We start from the raw sequence: 19610 nt of genomic DNA, 5'->3' as shown, positions 1-19610 counted from the left end.
AGAAATGAGAGGCTGTAGTCATGAGACCCAGCTGATCTGATTCTAAGCTCACATTACATTCCAGGAATATAAATATTACTTTTGTAGTGCATGAAGGAGCACATTTAGAAACACCACAGGGTATCTGACTTCATCCTGTTCTCTGTTTTTTTTTTTTTTCCCCTAGGTCCTAATAATTTTATCTCTATTGTGTGCTTCCATTCCCTATCCTTTCATGTGTTAATGTTAATCCGGGAACAAATACTTGATTTTCCAACTGAACAACATGTATAATAATTTAAATCTTAACCATTTGGATTGCTGGCTCATGACAGATAGCACCTCTTGACAAAGCTATATTTTCTTCTAATTTTTTACATGAGTATCTTTGATAACAGCTTTTTCCCCCTCTAAACCCATGAGTTGATTCCAACTCATAGTGATCCTATATGACAGAATAGAATTGGCCCTTAGGGTTTCCAAGGCTGTAATATTTATGGAAGCAAACTGCCACATCTTTCTCCCGTGGAGTGGCTGCTGAGTTCTAACCGCCGACCTTTCCGTTAGCAGCCAAGCTCTTAACCACTGTACCACCAGGACTCCTCTCTCTCTCTGTAGTAAAGTCTTATTAAAGAAGGACATACAAAGGAAATATACCAATATTCTGACTTCCTTTCTACCAAGTTCGCTAAAGCTCTAATCTAAGTAGAGAAATGGCCGGTGGCCAAAAATACTGTTATGAATTGAATTGTGTTTCCCCAAAAATGTGTGTCAGCTTGGTTAGGCCATGATTCCCAGTATTGTGTGGTTGTTCTCCATTTTGTGATTAATATAATTATCCTATGTATTGTAAATCCTAACCTCTGTTATGTTAAAGAGGCAAGATTAGAGGCAGGACACAATCTACAGGATTAGGTTGTATCTTGAGTGAATCTCTTTTGAGATATAGAAGAGAAAAGCAAACAGAGAGGAGAGAGACTTCATACCACCAAGAAAAAAAGAGCCAGGAATGGAGTGCAACCTTTGGTCGGGGTCCTGTGCTGAGAAGCTCCTAGACCCGGGGAAGACTGATGACAAGGACCATCCTCTAGGGCCAACAGAGACAGAAAGCCTTCCCTTGGAGCTGGCACCCTGAATTTGGACTTGTAGCCCCTTAAACTCTGAAAGAATAAATTTGTTTGTTAAAGCCATCCACTAGTGGTATTTCTGTTATAGCATCACTAGATAACTAAGACAGATACAATAGGAATAATTTGTCCAGAGTGTTGCTACTCTTACTAGAGTTTGTAAACTTGGGGATGGAGTAATCCTCACTGTTAAGGGCACTTTATTCTGTTTTGACAATTTAGAGCCTCTTAAATACACAGAGACCTTCATATCTTTCAGAACTTTTTTCAACTTTTTGAATATGGCTGAAAACAAATTCAAAATAGCTTATGCAAAAAGGGAAATTCATTGGTGTCCTATTTACCTAGTACCTATGAGTACGATACTTGTATGTTGTATTTAGAAGGGTAATAGGCTGCTGTAGAAAATAAACAAGTTATGCATAAGTGAGACAATGGGATGAAAGGATAGCAATCGTTAATCACCGTTGAACAGAAATTAAAATAGTCTAACATAATGATCAACAGTCTAAAACATCTACTCCTACGCAGGCACTTTTCATGTAGGAGAGTGTCTTTACTGGACTACATTTACCTACATAGAAGTGTAAAGGAAGGTTACAAGGGAGCAGGCAAACAAGTTGGTGAGTGATGTCAGTTATCTAGTGTCTTGGTTATCTAGTGCTGCTATAACAGAAATACCACAAGTGAATGGCTTTTACAAAGAGAAATTTATTCTCTCACAGTTTTGTAAACGGCAAGTCCAAATTCAGGGTGCCAGCTCCAGGGGAAGGCTTTCTCTGTTGGCTCTGGAGGAAGGTTCTTGTCATCAATCTTCCCCTGGACTAGGAGCTTCTCTGCACAGGAACCTTGGGTACAAAGGACATGCTCTGCTCCCAGCACTGCTTTCTTGGTGGTATGAGGTCCCCCTGTCTCTCTGCTTGCTTCTCTCTTTTATACCCCAAAAGAAATTGGCTCAAGACACAAACTAATCTGGTAGACTGAGTCCTGCCTCATTAATATAACTGCCACCTATCCCCACTGATTAACATCATAGAGGCAGGCTTTGCAACACATAGGAAAACCACATCAGATGACAAAATGGTGGATAGTCACACAATACTGGGAATCATGGTTTAGCCAAATTGATACATGTATTTTTGGGGGACACAATTCAATCCATGACATCTGGATATGGAAAGAAGGTAGATTACAGATGGAAGGCAGACCATTGGACAGTATTGTTGGAGAATAACAAAGGTACATCCTACTTTCATGTTAAAAGCCAAATGCCAGAAAACAATGTGGTCAGTGAAGAATTTCTGAATAAATATACTCAAGAGAATTGACTCTGAGTACTCCTATAAGCTGTCTATAACATGCTATTGGCTCAAGACACAATCCAATCTTGTAGGCCTCGGAGGCATCACTTTTTATTCAATATAAAAGATTGTAGGGTGTCACAGGATTTCATTTATTTCAACACTTCAATTTGTAGATACCTAAACAGACTAAGTGTTGGTGAAGAATACTGAATATACTATGGACTGCCAGAAGAATGAACAAATCTGTCTTGGAAGAAGTACAGCCAGAATGCTCCTTAGAAGTTAGGATTGCAAGACTTTCTCTCATGTACTTTGGACATGTTATCAGGAGGACCAGTCCCTGGAGAAGGGCATCATGGTTGGTAGAGTAGAGGGTTGGCAAAAAAGAGGAAGGCCTTCAATGAGATGGATTGACACAGTGACTACAACAATGGGTACAAGCATTACAATGATTGTGAAGACGGCGCAAGACCGGGCAGTGTTTCGTTCTGTTGTACATGGGGTCGCTAAGAGTCAGAACCTACTCAACGGCACCTAACAACAACAACAACAACATGATGTTGAACAGATTTCAGCAGAGCTTCCAAAGTAAGACTGACTAGGATGAAAGTCTTGGTGATCTACTTCTGAAAATCAGCCAATGAAAATTTTATGGATCACAATGGTTGGATCTGCAATTGATCATGGGGATGGCTCAGAACTAGGCAACATTTTGTTCCATTGTGCATGAGGTTGACATGAGTCAGAGTCACCTCGACAGCAGCTGACAAAAACAGACTAAGAGAAAAAACTTGCTTAAGGTTGTACAGGCATTTAGTAATGGAGCTAGTTTTAGAATGGAATTCCCCTACTCTTGATCCATAACATTTTTTTTTAATGATATTAATTTGTTTTGCTAGATTTAAATAAAACAAAAGCAAAACAAGATCGCTTTATGAGCCAAAGAGTAATACTATGCAGTGGTGATAAAAAGTGTTTATAGGTTCTTATAAATCTAAAGATATTATCTCCATTTTTATCCTCCAAGTCACCTTGGGATAAAAGAAAACATACTTTTTATTCTTAGAAAAATATATTTTCATATTGAGAGCAGTATCACTGAAAAAAAAAAAGAAACTGACAATCAACCCAATTTCTAAGTAAAGATTTGATAATTTTGTAAAAAAAAAAAAAATAATCTGGTGAAAAAATTAAGTTAATCTAACAAGACTAAAATGTGTACTGATGGAAGTAAGTGATTATACTCCTAGTGGATTGCATTTAAATATACTTATTGCCTATGCAATTTATAAGAATATACAAATTGGAAAATCATACAGAATCAATGAGATTTTAAACATTCATTTTCAGAATTCTTCAATAAAGCATATAATAAAGTCAGAGTGTGAAGAAATGACTTCACAGCATTTATGAGAAATAAGGACTCTATTGGTATTAAGAACTACAAGAAAGATGAAAGCTTTAACTTTAGCTGAAAAGTGGCTTCATATAAAAGAGTCATGACCTTGACTTTGATTAATTCAATATGTTTTATTGCCTTATACTTGGTTTAATTTAAGTTAAATTATCTGCCATAAAAAAAGTTTTACCCTCAGAGCATCTTCCTTATCATCTAGAAGTCGATTTAGAATCAATAGAATCCTTTTATCTGTAATTTCTCGTGTTTAATCTTTGCTGTTACAATTGCAATATTTGGGTCACAAATATCACTGGTTATCATCTACATTTTTCAGTATTTGGTGCTTATGTCACAATAATTTTTTAAAATAATTTTTATAGTTATTATCAACAGTATTGAAAACTCTTATTATCTTGCAGTCAATACTCAATGGTTGTATTGGTTAGTTTTCCTAACAACCCACAGTGTTATGAAATCAGCTCCATACATGATATTGGGGACATTATTAAAGTAAAAATTTTTAAATGTTAACTTGTAGTAGGAGAATAGTATCTGAAGGGAGCTGACCCTTGAATATGTCTCATACTGGAAAAGGTTTGTATTAGCTCAAAGCTTAATGTCCCACAATATCAAGTGACACAATTACCGTTTGAGTAACATTTTGGCATTAGGTGCTTGTTAAAAGTGTCTACTCTGGGATTAAACTGAGTTGGTTCAGAGGCTGGCTCTGATTTGTATTAAGTCTGGGATCTTGAGTAAGTTATTTCACCTCCTGAAGTCCTCAGATTTTTCATCTGTAAATGAGGATAATCATACCTACTAAATTATGTAACACATTTAGTAAAGGGTTCCTCATAAATGCTTACCAACTGTTTGATGTGATCAGGAAGGAAAACCATTGTACTGCACTAGGGAAACGTATTAATATAAGTAAATTTAAACATAGTTTACATTTTGTAAAGATACAATCATATATTTATGTATACTTGGTAATATCGTTTATATTTTGTTAGTAAAATAAAATGTGCTAAATTATTGCATGTAGAAAAGATCTTATTTATTGGACATCTGGAGATACAGGCAACATAAGGAATGGAAAGCTATATAAAGATGCTATCATTTTGAGATCACAAAATGGAGTAGGCAAGAACATTGCTAAACTTCAACCAAGTAGAGTGCATTGAAGCGCCATCACTCCTGATTTCCTTGGTTATGGGATCTTTCCCTTATGTAGTGACAAATTCACGAGAAGTACTTGCAAACAACAAAAATCACGTACTATGTAGAAAATATGGAAAATCCAGATTCAATGCACCGTTTTAGTTACTATGAGACATTTTGTTGAATTATCTTCTTTCTCCTCTTTCAAACCCTTCTTAAACTTAAACCCAACCCCCACCCTACTATAGAGATTTCCCCAAACTTCAATCTCCTCAACCTAATATGGAAAATATATTATTAAATATAAAATAAAATAATTATAAAGCTGGAATAACAAGATAAATTGTTTAGTATTAACTTGTGTTCATTCTCCGTATTTTCTCTCCCTGCATTTTAAGTATACCACTGTAATTTGAGCTTCCTTAATTGGGGGAGGGGGGCGATGTAGCAGGTTTTACAAACATCTACAAACATCTAATAATGAGTGCTAGTTTCTTTGATCTAGTGTTGTTCTCTGGTGTTCTAAATCAAAGCAAAATCTCTATTTCCAGCATTCAAAGCTACAATGAGTATTCTTGGTCCAGTATTCTAATGTAGAATACTTTGCATGAAGCCAAATTTCTCTGAAAATTCTTTGTACAGCAACAGTTTTAGCCCCTCCTTCACGTCCTTCTCAGTTGTTTTCTAGGATAGAAAGAGTTTAGATTCATAGAAATTTAGATATCAAGTCTGGGTATTAAATTGATATTTTTCTATGTTAAAAGTGGTGGTGATTGGTAATTTCATATGGTTCATCTAAATAGTTAATGTGTTTTAGTCCTCTTTCCTCAACTCTAAAAGAAGAGTAAATAGCTTGGTTGCAAGGACTAAATGGAATAATGTATTTAAAGCACTTAGCATCTCACTTGGCAGAAAAAAAAATTTATGTTGGCTGTTTGATTATTATATTACATTCTATATGCCTATATGAAGAAATATTTGCTAGAGAGAATTATAATCTAGTTTTTTAACACATTAGTGCTAAGGTAGATATAGATGCTTGTCTGGTAAAGGCCTTTCAATGATGGAATGGACTGTCCCTTAGGCATCCCAAAGCTTATAATTTTTGGACACTCTTATTAATGAAATAAAGCCACGCTATGCCATAAATGGAAGCGTGATTATGTTTCTCTCAATCCCACTCCAGCTGGATTCTGACATTAGGTTGTCTTTCTACCTTAGTTTTTTCAGTTGTTAGTTTCCATATTTTTATATGACTCATAGATATTTTAATTAAAATAAAGGAGCGAATGCAATGTAGGCTGCTAGCCACACACCATTTGAAATCTGAAATGCTACTATAATATCTTTACAGTAAATGTAAGAAAACAATTTGAAATGCTGTTCTTCATGAATGTGAACATGTAAGTCAAACCAATTTAATTCAGTGACTTTATAATCTTGCAAGTACATATATATAAACATCTGTTTTATCAATGATTTCCTTTAGACGTCACTTGCTGATGTCACTTCACTGAATTAAAAAATAAACAGACATTGCCATTGAGTCGGTTCCAACTCATGGTGACCTCGTATGTTACAGAGTAGAACCGTGCTCCATAGGGTTTTCTTGGCTGTAATCTTTATGGAAGCAGATTGCTAAGGCTTTCTTCGGAAGCACTGCTGATCGGGTTCGAACAGCCAACCTTTCAGTTAGTGGTGCTGGTTAAGCACAAACTGTTTGTGCGATTCAGAGACCAACTTCACTGAGTAAACCCATTGCCGTCGAGTTGATTTCTACTCATAAGGACCCTATAGGACAGAGAACTGCCCCATTGGGTTTTCAAGGCTGTAATCTTTATGGAAGCAGACTGCTACATCTTTCTTCCACGGAACAACTGGTGGGTTCGAACCGCCAACCTTTTGGTTAGTAGTTGAGCCCTTAATTACTGAGCCACAAGGGCTCCTTAGTGTCTATTAAATCACATGTTCTAAGGCCTTTTCACAGCACAGGTTCTAGTTATATCACACATCTCTAAGCTAATATTTAACCTTTCTGTTTATGAAGTTTTCCTGTTAAATGTCCACTTTTTAACAATGTTTTTATTACCTATTTTTAGTTGCAAAAAAAGAAAAAGATACATTTCACGAAATAAAGTAGCAAAAGACCAATTTTATTTTAGGATATTCCAATAAGATGTGCATCCTAATGGTGTACAAACTGAATATGGAGCAGTATTGCAGTGATATTACTTAATATTCATGCTTGGTATTGAGATGTATTCCTGGGGGAGAATGAACAGCTAAAATAAGTATAAGAATATATTTTTAATTTGATTCACTTTCTCATAATACATTTTGTTCATACACTGCCAGATTTTCAGGTTCCATTGGAATGAAAACAAAATTGGACAGGAATGTGTCAATCTTTAAATTCCATGACCATTAAAGGGGAAAGATAAATCATATTTATTGGTAACCTATATGTCTCATACTAGGAACGTTAAATATGTTATTTCATGATTTTCTTACCTGTCAGATAGTTTACAATTAATGTCAGTTATCCTTAAATATATTTTATGACTTGACCAAATTTACACAGCTAATTTTACCCAGAATTTAAACTTAGGTTTTTTGGACATCATAGGCTCTGAAAGTTCTATTTTCTTCATGGTTACTTATGGAGATATATTCTTAATATGCATGTAGATACCCAGAGCTGAGAGAAGAGCTCATAACCTGCATCACGTTTAGCTGGTAATCATATGTCAATTATCTCAATTAAGCAAAACTCTTAAGGTTCTTGTAAGGGTAGTGCCTTCTTCAATCTGGATCTAGAAGTTTAAGTGACCCTTGAAGGTTTAATGACTGATTAAGTTAATCACAACTTTGCCTAAAAGGGTCATTGTGTCAATTTGTACTCAGAAATATAATGCATTTGTTAGCTGTTAGTTTGCAATAAACCATTCCTAAACTTAGCAGCTTGAAACAACCATTTATTTAGCTTACAATTCTGTTGTTAACAATAGAGATTGAGCTCAGCTAGGTGCTGCTTCTGCTTCTGGGCACTTCTATGCATTGCAGTCAGCAATGAGTTAGGTAAGGGTCGGTTTTACCTCTTGAGGTCTTGCCTGGGATAACTGGGATGACATAGCTCTAGTTGGTGAGGGCTCTCATTCTTTAGTAGGTAAGTTTGGGATTATTCATTTGTGTAGATAGTTGCAAGGTTTCACAGAGTGAGCAGAAGTGTACAACAGTTGAGGTCTAGGTTTTGAACTGACACAACATTACTTCTGCTACATTCTGTGGGTGAAAGCAAACCACAAGGTCATCCCTGATTCAAGGGATAGGAAAATACTCTCCCTCTTGATGGGAGGAACTGCAGAAAACCTTGTTGTAAAAAGTTTGGATAAAGAAAGGTATAAAAAGCAGTGTCCTTTTTTTTCTTTTTCTGTAATTAAGAAACAGGCCATTAAGGACTAGGTTCTGGTAAGACAGCATCAGCCTAATCCTACATCTATCATGTCAGTGGTTTTAGTAACCTGGAGTTTAGTATCCTTAGGATCTAGATATAGTAGTGGTGGTAGTAGCAGTCATGAGTAGAGAAAATTAGGGAGGTGGTGCAATAAAAATGATCTGTTCCATATAATGGTTTAAAATGTGATCAAAATAATCTAAAATGTCTATTATTACTATTCCATTGGCTTTTAAGCACTCTGGGGCTGATATATATTGATCCTCCCAGAACACATCATAATATAAAACTCATTTGTGTAACTGTTATTTTTTTGAGCTTAGTATACACTAACCAAATTCCCGTAGACACTGTGCAATACATTTTAATCGGTGTGACTTATGCAAAGTGAAAAATACAAATGACATTTCACTGTTAATTTGAAATCAGAGAAGTGTTGAAAAAAGTCAGTGATCCCAAATTTATGTTCAAAAACAATAACACTGCATACTCAAACCATCAACAGCAATATGTAGCTTGACAGCATATTTGAGAAATAGGAATAATTTTAGTCATTTGTGTGGCATACAATGGTGAGAAGAAGGAATTGGGAGGGATTTCTCTCAGGAGAATCACAGAGCATTCTAACATTATTAGAAAAATTCTGGGCACCTTTTGAATCATCACGATGAAGTATGAAATGGAGTTATTTCAGATGAAAACAACCACATTTGATGAAAAGTTGGGGCAATAGCCCTTGTGAGATAAAGCAAATGAAACTGCACTCCTTTGACCTAGAGGAAGGAAGGATGATTTGGAACTTACTAAGAGGCTTCAGTATATGAAATGGCCCAGGACAATAGATGAGGAGCAGGTCTCCTTTCCTAGACGCAAGAGGAAAAGGGCTCTAATTAGATTATAAATCAGAGAGACAGTCTACCCTATAACAGTTATAAGCTCCTGGAAAGAATTATTTTACGGGGAAAAGTGGAATCTGCTTCTGTGAATTAGAAGAGTCAATTATTAATGGTATTTTGAATGGTTCAGGCTGAGGGATGGCTTAGCTGACCTCTCCATGAACACTTTAACCTGTGACTGTAATAGGAGGTTTGAGTACCATAGTTTAAAGGCAAATTTAAATGGATCTATACTTCTGAGTGGAATTAGAATCTGGTTAATAGATTCCAAAATCAGTCTCTCCCAACTAATAGATAAATTGTTTTTAAGACAATAGGAAAAAAAAAAAATTCCATTATCATCTGCCAAGTCACTAAGTGGTCAAATGCTAACATCTTACAATAACTTAAAAAATCTTTTCCCCCCTACTTCCTCCTTCAACAGCCCAAAAAACTGCCTCTACTGTCTTCTCAGCCCTCTCTACACACACCCCATTATGATTTTATGAGTCTGAAAGAAATTTCACAAACATGTCACAAATTATGGGGTGACTGTTAATGGGAAATCATTAGGTATATTGAATGTGGATGGTGAAAACATAAATAAATAAAAGATCTATTTTCTTCTTGGGATGTGTTGATGTAAATCTACAGCATACATGCCTTAAGCCTAGTGTATTAGAGAAAGAAAGAACAATTTAAAGGCTTTTTGACCAGGCTAAAATGGCTATTCCAACAGAGTGTCTCATGGTTTTGCTGAACCATATATTTTGCTAAACATATAAATAACCTTTGTAACACTTCTCTGGGCCAGTAACTCAGGCAATATTATCCCTGTGGTCAAAACAAGGATGCAGAAACAATGTACCTAAGGAAGGGGTCTTGGCTACCAGCCTGTCGCAAACCCCAGTACTAGACATTCTAAAGAAATGTTTTACCTCAAGCAAGAGGTTTTTACTATCTGTTCTGGAAAATGTACATTATAAGCATCCTATGAATATGCCTGTAATCTCTGTGCCCCCACGAGCTTTTGTTAACTAATGTCACCCATCCTTGTAGCCCACCTATACAAATGTATCCAATTATAGGAGGTATTTGATGCACGTTGAGGACCCTAGCCCAGGCCGGAGAACAAACTTCATTTTAAAACAGCAGTTTTTCTCTTCTGTGCCTAACCCTTAGTCATCCTTAAAAGGTACCCTAAAGGAAATATTTTTTTCTCTGTGGGTGAACAGATGCAAGATGTCGATAGTCTTTCCCAGAAGATCCTTCCTCTGTGACCAAGCAGATACAGGATGTTGACAGCCGCTCCCAGAGGGTCTTTCCTCTGCGGTGAGGCAGATGCAGAGTGTCGATAACCTGGACCCGGAGGGTCTTGACCACAGCAATATCAACCAATCTCCCTTACAGTGGATCCCCGGGAAAAGACCTGCTTGAGAAAACGGTTTTAATGACATGTTCCCAGAGAAACAGGTCCTGTAATTGTCTCGTGACTCCCCATGTACCCTTCTACCCTCACGTACCCCTGTGATAATGATCAATATCCTATCACTATTCCCCACATATACGTTTATGTCCTATCCCAAGTAGGTCCCCGCTTCGGATTGTCCCGGTTCTTCTGTCTTCCCCCATCACTCTTCTAACCAATCACAATATTTTACCGAGTTCCTGGTTATGCTCCACAAGAAGCCGCTGTACCAGCCACTCGTTGGACGAACTTGGTTACACTTTCTGTGAGCCAGTGATTCCCAGATTCAGATGTACTGTCTAACCCCTGAATTTTCATTTTAAGGTCTGAGTGGTTTATCGCGACGACACTGGTAACTGTCTGGAGACACAGATAATCCATTTTTATTTCTACTGAGACATAAGTTTATTTACACATTTTTAATTGACTTTTTTCTCCGTTTTTGTATTGACTTGAAAGAACAGTTTTATAATTTTCTAAAGCATCCTTAAGACTTTCTCATTGGTGAAATAAGGAGATACTTTGGAGATCCTACTATAAGAGAGTACATTTGAGTAAAGCACCCCATGAAATTTGAAGAAATTAGCAATTTTTTTCCTTATACATTTCCATACCGTTAATTTGATATGATATCTTTAGGATTGGATTATTGTAATTAAATTTTATATGCACACACATTCAGCATATATATGTTCACTCTATATTTAAGTGTGGTTTTAAAAATACATCTATTTTCGTAGGAACATTTATACTATTTTTCTTTGCTATCTCCAAAATACTTACACCATGAATTCTCTATTTTTGTCATTTTCATTTTTCTATTTGTCTTATTAGGTTAATACATCTTCAGATGGTTTTACTTTATCCTACTACATGGGATATTTTCAGAATCCTTGTATCAATGAATTTAAATATATACATATATATGTAATGTATATCTCTATAAATATATAAAGAGAGAGAGACAGGAGAGATTAAACAGATGTGACAAAATGAAAACAATTAATTGGTGCATCTGGGTAAAGGCTGTATGTTAGTGATCCTTGGTTGTGTTTGTAATTTTTCTGTAGAGTTCCAATTCTTAAAAAGTTCAGGGAGAATTCCACCATTTTCAAACATTAGAAATAATCAGATTATATATTAAAGTCGTGAAGGTAACCTCAACCTCAATTGTGTCCAGAAAGCAGAAATTTAATATCTTGGAATATTATAATCATTAAGAATTAGGACATGGTAAAATAATAATAACATGGAAGATTATTCTTGTCAAAGGAGCACATAAACTGTAGTCCTAAAATGGATATATTCATATGTCTATGCATGTCTGTGTATAACTAAGTTGAGGTTATATATCACAACACTAACAGCAGTTCTTGCTGAATTGTTGAAATACTAATATTTAACATTTCATTTTTGATTTTTAAAATATTTTCCAAATATACTGTTGTGGACAAATTCACTATTTTGATAATAAAAAAACAACATAAATACAATTTCAACATATACAGTTTAAAAGTTCACATACATTACGATTCATCTTCTCCAAAAGTTACTCATGAAACTTTTCTCATTTATAATATTACTATATTCTACAGTGTAATTCATTTATCATGTTACTTGCCATTGTAAAGACTTAAGCATAGCTTTCCAGTTCCTCGCTTAATGTCAGATGGACTGGAAGTGCAGTCTTCATTTCTCCTAATGACACTGTACTGTCTTGCCCCTTCAACATTTAGATTGTTCATCTTGGAGTACCTTCCAATTTGTTTACACGTCTAATAAAAGTTCCCGCCGAAGAGAACGAAAAGCACCACTGAATATATACAATTAAAAATACATGAAACAGTGGTGATTGTGGGGTTTATGAGAACTCTGTGGAGTCTGATAAGCTTCTTGAATTCCGTATCAATCAATTAGTAACTTTTATGTCTTTCCAGTTATTTAGCTTCTCAGATACTCAGTTTTGTCATCAATTTCATGCTTCAGTAATAGAATTAAATGAAAAATTTGATACAGTGAATGGCATACAGTATGTACTTACTAATTGTCAACTTTTTGTCTCCCTTTCTAAAACGTGAACATTATTCTTATCTTTTTAGTTAACTATTAGTTTAAAGGTATCCAGCCACTTTTTATGTCTCTGGATCTCATAGGTAGTTCCTTACCGCAATTCTAACGCATTTAGCATCAAGATGGGTCCCTTTTGAAATGCGTGAAGCTCAGCAGACCAGAGTTGGGGCTTCATTGTTGTGTAGGTTGAGCATTCTACTTCCTGGATGTGTTAGTTTTGTAAACTTTTGCCTTTTTTCCCCCTTTGTTTCTGTGAGATATGGCTTGTAAGCATAGTTGTGGCTTTTCTGTGTGATAGTTAGGGAGTCCTGGTGGGTTTGTTTTGGTTTTTCTATGTCATATTCAGAAAACCAGAGGTTCCCTGCCTGCAATAAATTCTCTATTTAGTTCTTATTGGTATATTGTTATACCATAGATCCGTGATGCCACAGGGCCACTTGCCTTATGGGTAGCTTGTATTACAAGGTTAGATTTCTTAAAATCCGTATTACCAACCAAAATTTAAACACTTTCAATTAGTAAGCATGTATCCCAATACTGAAAACACATACCATCAAAACTTTAAAAAAAAAAAAAATTGGTAACGAAAGGGTTATAGGAGAACTAGTGCTTCTTCCATTTTAAAACCCTCTGTGTTATTTTAAAAAAGGACAACATTTCTCTTAAGGATTTTGAAGTATTACAAAGAGCAAGAGCGCAAATTATCAACTCAGTTATTTAAATATTCGTCATTGAAAATTTGGTGAAGATAAAAGAGCAAATAATTAGGGAGTAAGAACACGTGGGTAACCCTAATTTAGGAGATTCTTTTTCCTCTTCAGTAGTTTAGATTTAAAAAAAAAAAGTTTATATAATTGAGAAATATTTTGGAAAGCATCTCTTCAGGACTGATAAATAAGACAATACATATGGCAAATTTTCCTAGAAAATTTCAATGTCTTACCTCCAGAACTGTTTGAACATACTACCCTTATCTTGTTTTGTTCCAAAGAATTTTATTCTTTAATTCTTCATGTCCTTATGATTTTGGCAAATTATATTTTTCTTTAAATTGTGTGTTGAGACTAACCCAATAGAGCTGAGTATTGTATTTTACTATGATAATACTATTAATACGTTACCTGCTTTTATTCTCTTTCTCATTTTTCTTGATTCAAATTTTAAATTTGATTCTGTTGCATGACTGTAAATTGTAGAAACACAATGAATCTAAAAGGAGCAATGTTAATGGAGAAAAGGTTCTGTGAAATCTTCTTTTGCATCAGAAATTTTCTGGAAATTTCAGTAGCCACTACTGAGCTTTCTTGTTTGTTCAGAGTATAGACCTTAGGGCTCAGTTTCTTTGTCTTTGTGACAAAAGTTGTGCCACTTCTAGCTTCCTAATATATTCCTAACTTAAAATTTTATAATTAGAGGATTTTTTTTTCTATTTTTAAAAAATGTTTATAAAATCTTTCTTTAAAAATCTTCCTTAATTGTCTTAAGAACATGCTGCTGGTGAGATACTCCGGTGCTCATCAACCTCACTATTGAAGATTGATAGCTGGCAAGAGATGAATAGAATTGTCAGTGTTCTTATGGCTGGACAAGTGTAAACAGATGCAAAATTTGCATAGTTTGCTCTGGTTCTGAAGCAGTGAATGACTTTTCTCATGAAAGAACTTAGTTTCTAAATAACACCTTGTCTTAGTTATCCAGTGCTGCTATAACAGAAATAGTACAAGTGGATGGCTTTAACAAAAAGAAATTTATTTCTTCACAATAAAGTAGGCTAAAAGTCTAAATACAGGGCGTCAGCTCCAGGGGAAAGCTTTCTCTCTCTGTCAGCCTTCTCATCAATGTTCCCCCGGACGAGGAGCTTCTCTGCACAAGGACCCGGGTCCCAAGGACACATTCTGCTCCTAGCACTGCTTTCTTGGTGGTATGAGGTCCCTCCCCACACCCCCACACCCCACTTCTCTCTTTCATATCTCAATAGATTGCCTCAGGACACAATCCAATCTTGTAGATTGAGTCCTGCCTTACTAACAAAACTGCCGCCCATCCTCCCTCATTAACATCATAGAGGCAGGATTTACAATATACAGGAAAATCACACAATACCAGGAATCATGGCCTAGCCAAATTGATACACACATTTTTGGGGGGACATAATTCAATCTATGACACACCTCAAGATGTCCAAGTTGAGGTGCTATGACTTTAATGAAGTGGGTTATTACACAGTTAACCAGCTAAAAATCAGATCCTTTCCCCAGTATCCATCTACCTATGAACTTTGACTTTACAAGGCTTTGGCTATTAGATATGACCTTGACTCTTTGAAACAGCACTTTTTTCTAAGGCTCCAGACTTCCTGTGAAGTTGCTCAGGTGCTACAAATCCTTCTGAGCTTTTTGATAGACTCAGCATATGCTCTCCCTAGTCTCTGGCTACCACCAATTAAGTGAATCCTTTCCTATATACCATACCCCACCTTCCAGCATCATGTCAAATGTCAGCTATAGGTAATAACTGTTGTTTTTGTTATTTTTCCAAAACTGCTTCTCTTTTGTCCATTTCAAGTGCTGCTCTTTTATTTTTGTTTTCCTTGACTATTCCATCCCCTTGGCTCAGAATCCCAGCCCCTCATACAACTCTTCAGGCTCTATGCTCTAATAAACTTTTTTCGATATTATCAGCCAGCTTTCTCCCCTAGCATTTTTTTTTTCAGGGACTCAATCTGGAATATGTGTCAGCGGCCGCAGTTTTCTCCCTCGCCCTGCCAGCCCAGGACTGCCAGTGTAATACCTACCCAGGTAGGCTGCAGGGGTGGGATTTTGAGCATCTCCTTCTCAAAGTCCACAACAGATAAACACATTTTTATTTAAAATAAATATAATGAAACATTGAATAAAACTTGTTATACTGAGTCAAAGAATATGAACATTTTAGGGCTCGTCCTACATATTGTTTCTGAGAAGATACTAATGGTTTTCACTACTTCTTTTAGTATACAAGTGAATTAATTTTACTGCACCCAGACAAGCAATGTAAATTAATTTTTAAACATCTCTTCATGCCAGCTGTGTATCCTTCATGACCCAAAAAGCAGTTACCTATGTTAAACCATTTAGGAAAATATGACATAGGGCTGCCCCGCATCAGAGCTCCTTGATTCTGTATCTCCTGCTGTGTCTCACTCTGAGAACTTAGCTTTCTGCCAACACTTTTTTTTATAATTTATTTTCATTTTTGTTGTTGTTGAGAATATACAGGAAAATATGCAGCAATTCAACCATTTCTACATATACAGTTCAGTGACTTTAATTACATTCTTTGAGTTGTGCAACCATTCTCATCACCCTTCTCTGAGTTGTTCCTCTCCCATTAACATAAACTTACTACTTCCAAGTTTCCCATCTAATCTTTCGAGTTGCTGTTGTCAGTTTGATCCCAACTAGATAGATATTAAAAGAGCTCATTGTTCTAGGAAGGCATTCTTTACTAGTTAAGCTAAACTATTGTTTGGTTTTAAGAAGACTTCAGGGAGATATTTTTGGTTTCATGTTTAAAATCTTTTTGTTACCATTGGCCTAAATGGTATGCCAGCCATTTTTTATGCCTCTGGACCTCAGGGGTAAGGCATTATTCTGGTTCTAATACATTTAACATCAAGGTGGGTCCCTTTTAAAATGTGTGAAGCTCAGCAGACCTGAGTTGGAGGCTCATTTTGTGGAGATTGGGCATTCTATTAGGTTATGCTTCCTAGATGTGTTAGTTTTATAAACTTTTGCCTTTTCTTATTTATTTCTTTGAGATAAGGCTTGCAAGCATAATTGTGGCTTTCCAGTATAATAGCTAGGGAGCCCTGATGGGTTGTTTTGGTTTTTCTGTGTCATATTTGGAAAACCAGAGGTTTCTTATGTAACCTAATGGAAAGGCACCAGCAATAAATTATCTACCTAGCTCTCAGTGGCATATTGTCATGCTACAGATCAGTAGTGCCAAAGTGCCACTTGCCTCATTGGCCAATTGTATTGCCAGATCATATTTCTCAAAATTCATGTTACCAATCAAACATTTCAACACATGCAATCAGTAAGCACACGCTCCCTTGTCTTCTGGCTTTCAGGGTACAGGCAAGGGGAGACACTAGCAGGATATCAGACGAAGGAAGCAAAGTGAAGTTGAGGGGTTTATTCTCCTGGATTTCTCCTTGTTGTATCTGTTAGGTTGGCAGTATCCCTTGGCAAATTGCGCTGTCCACATGCTATGTTTTTGAGAGTCAATAACGACTCCGCCCTCTTGAACTGCCCTAGGGGTGGTAATAACTTCCCACTGTTACTAGTCTCAAGGTAAAACATTATTCTTTGCCGCATTTTCTCAACCCTGTTCATATCTTTGTCTATTTGTTGATTTCCTCTCAATTAATCTGCTAGAGTATGATATTTTTTCTGCCATGGCTGTGACTTATACAAAGGGAATTTAAATAATAACAGACAAGGATATCATTTCATAGGTATACCAAGTAGCTAGCTAATACATCTTTGGACATTCTTAATGTGGCGCTTGATATAAATCTGGTTTTACTCTTCAGAATTAGCCCCCACCTCCTTTTTTCCCTTTATCTGGCTTGGCCATGACTATTAATTTATTCTTATATTTGTTTCTTTCCATGTTGCTTATGTCATGGAAATAGTCTTTTTGAAGTTTCAGAAGGGCATTTTGGGCTTATGTACTTCCAGTTAGCTGAGATTTAACTCTAACCCAATGGGGGAGAACCATTGCAGAATTCAAGTTCTGCTGAGGGGTAAACCTTATTTAAAATCTCAATTTTCCTACCATATTGAGTTTTGGGGTAAGCTAGTTACAGGAAGTTCAGAATGTCTTTCCATGGAAAGTTCTATGCTAAGGTCCAGTGTGCACAACTTGTGTTTTAAAAACATCTTTCTGAAATCTCTTGACTCAAAAGGAAGTATGAGAATCTTAGAGTCCTTGTCCTATCAACTCTTTTAACCCTGACATTAGTCAATATTTGCTATACACTCTGTCTGAGACAGAGTTTGAAGATGATCTGACTGAAGTTTTTATTTACTTTTATTTCAGAATGTTTTTAGGGTTAACTACTGTGATATTTTTTGAGCTCATATACTTCTCTCTACTTTTGGGACTTAAAGCTGATGTTTAGTGAATATGCAGGAGTATAACTTGTTGTTCTAAATATAGTAGAAACTTCTTCTACCCACCCTTTCCTAGGTTGTACTGGGGACCTTAAACCACTACAGTATTTTAGATATTTTAGCTATCTCTGGGTTGATGTGAGTCAAAGTCAACTCGAAGGCAATGGGTTTTTGGTTTTAGCTACCTCTGTGGGTAGGCTTTGCTTGGAATCTTTAAGATTGAGCAGTAGGAACTGGGAAGAAGGACCTGCTTCTTAAAAAATTGGCCAGTGAAAACCTTATGGATAGCAACGGAACATTGTCTGATGTAGTCCCGGAAGATGAGTCCCTCAGGTTGGAAATTACCTCAAAATACAACTGGAGAAGAAACAGCTGCAAACATCCGTTAATGATTGGAAAGTGGAATGTACAAGGTATGAATCAAGGAAAATTGGAAGTTGTCAAAACTGAAATGGAACGCTTGAAGTTCAATATTCTAGCTGTTAATGAGCTGAAATAGACTGGTATTGGCCATTTTGAATTGGACAATCATATGGTGTGCTATGCTGGGAATGACAAATTGAAAAGAAATGGTGTCTCATTCATTATCAAAAAGAACATTTCAAGATCTATCCTGAAGTGCAATGCTGTAAGTGATAGGATAATATCCATACATCTACAAGGAAGACCAGTTAATAGGCCTATTATTCAAATTTATGCACTAACCACTAATGCCAAAGATGTGGAAATTGAAGATTTTTTACCAACTTCCTCACTCTGAAATTGACCAAATATGCAATCAAGATGCATTGATAATTACTGGTGATTGGAATGTGAAAGTTGGAAACAAAGAAGAAGGATCAGGATCAGTAGTTGAAAAATATGGCCTTGGTGATAGAAACGATGCGGTAGATTGCCTGATAGAATTTTGCAAGATCAATGACTTATTCATTGGAAATACCTTTTTTCAACAACATAAACGGCAACTATATACATGGACCTCACTGGATGGAATACACAGGAATCAAATAGACTACATTTGTGGAAAGAGACGATGGAGAAGCTCAATATCATCAGTCAGTAAAAGGTCAAAGGCAGACTACAGAACAGACCATCCATTGCTCATATGCAAGTTCAAGTTGAAGCTAAGGAAATTAAATCAAGTCCATGAGAGCCAAGGTACAACCTTGACTATATCCCACCTGAATTTAGAGGTCATCTCAAGAATAGATTTAACACTGAACACTAACTACTGAAGACCAGACGAGTTGTGGAATGATATCAAGGACATCAAACATGAAGAAAGCAAAAGGTCATTAAAAATACAAAGAAGAAAAAAAGACCAAACTAGATGTCAGAAGAGGCTCTGAAACTTGCTCTTGAAGTGCAGTATCTAAAGTGAATAAAAGAAATGATGAAGTAAAAGAGCTGAACAGAAGATTTCAAAGGGTGGCACGAGAAGACAAAGTAAAGTATAGTAATGAAATGTGCAAAGACTTGGAGTTAGAAAACCAAAACAGAAGAACACACCTGGCATTTCTCAAGCTGAAAGAACTGAAGGAAAAATTCAGGCCTCAAGTTGCAATAATGAAGGATTCTATGGGCAAAATATTGAATGATGTAGGAAGCATC

This window comes from Trichechus manatus, unplaced genomic scaffold (assembly GCF_000243295.1).
Source record: "Trichechus manatus latirostris isolate Lorelei unplaced genomic scaffold, TriManLat1.0 scaffold00016, whole genome shotgun sequence".
Classification (NCBI taxonomy): domain Eukaryota; kingdom Metazoa; phylum Chordata; class Mammalia; order Sirenia; family Trichechidae; genus Trichechus; species Trichechus manatus.
This window is presented reverse-complemented; position numbering follows the sequence as displayed.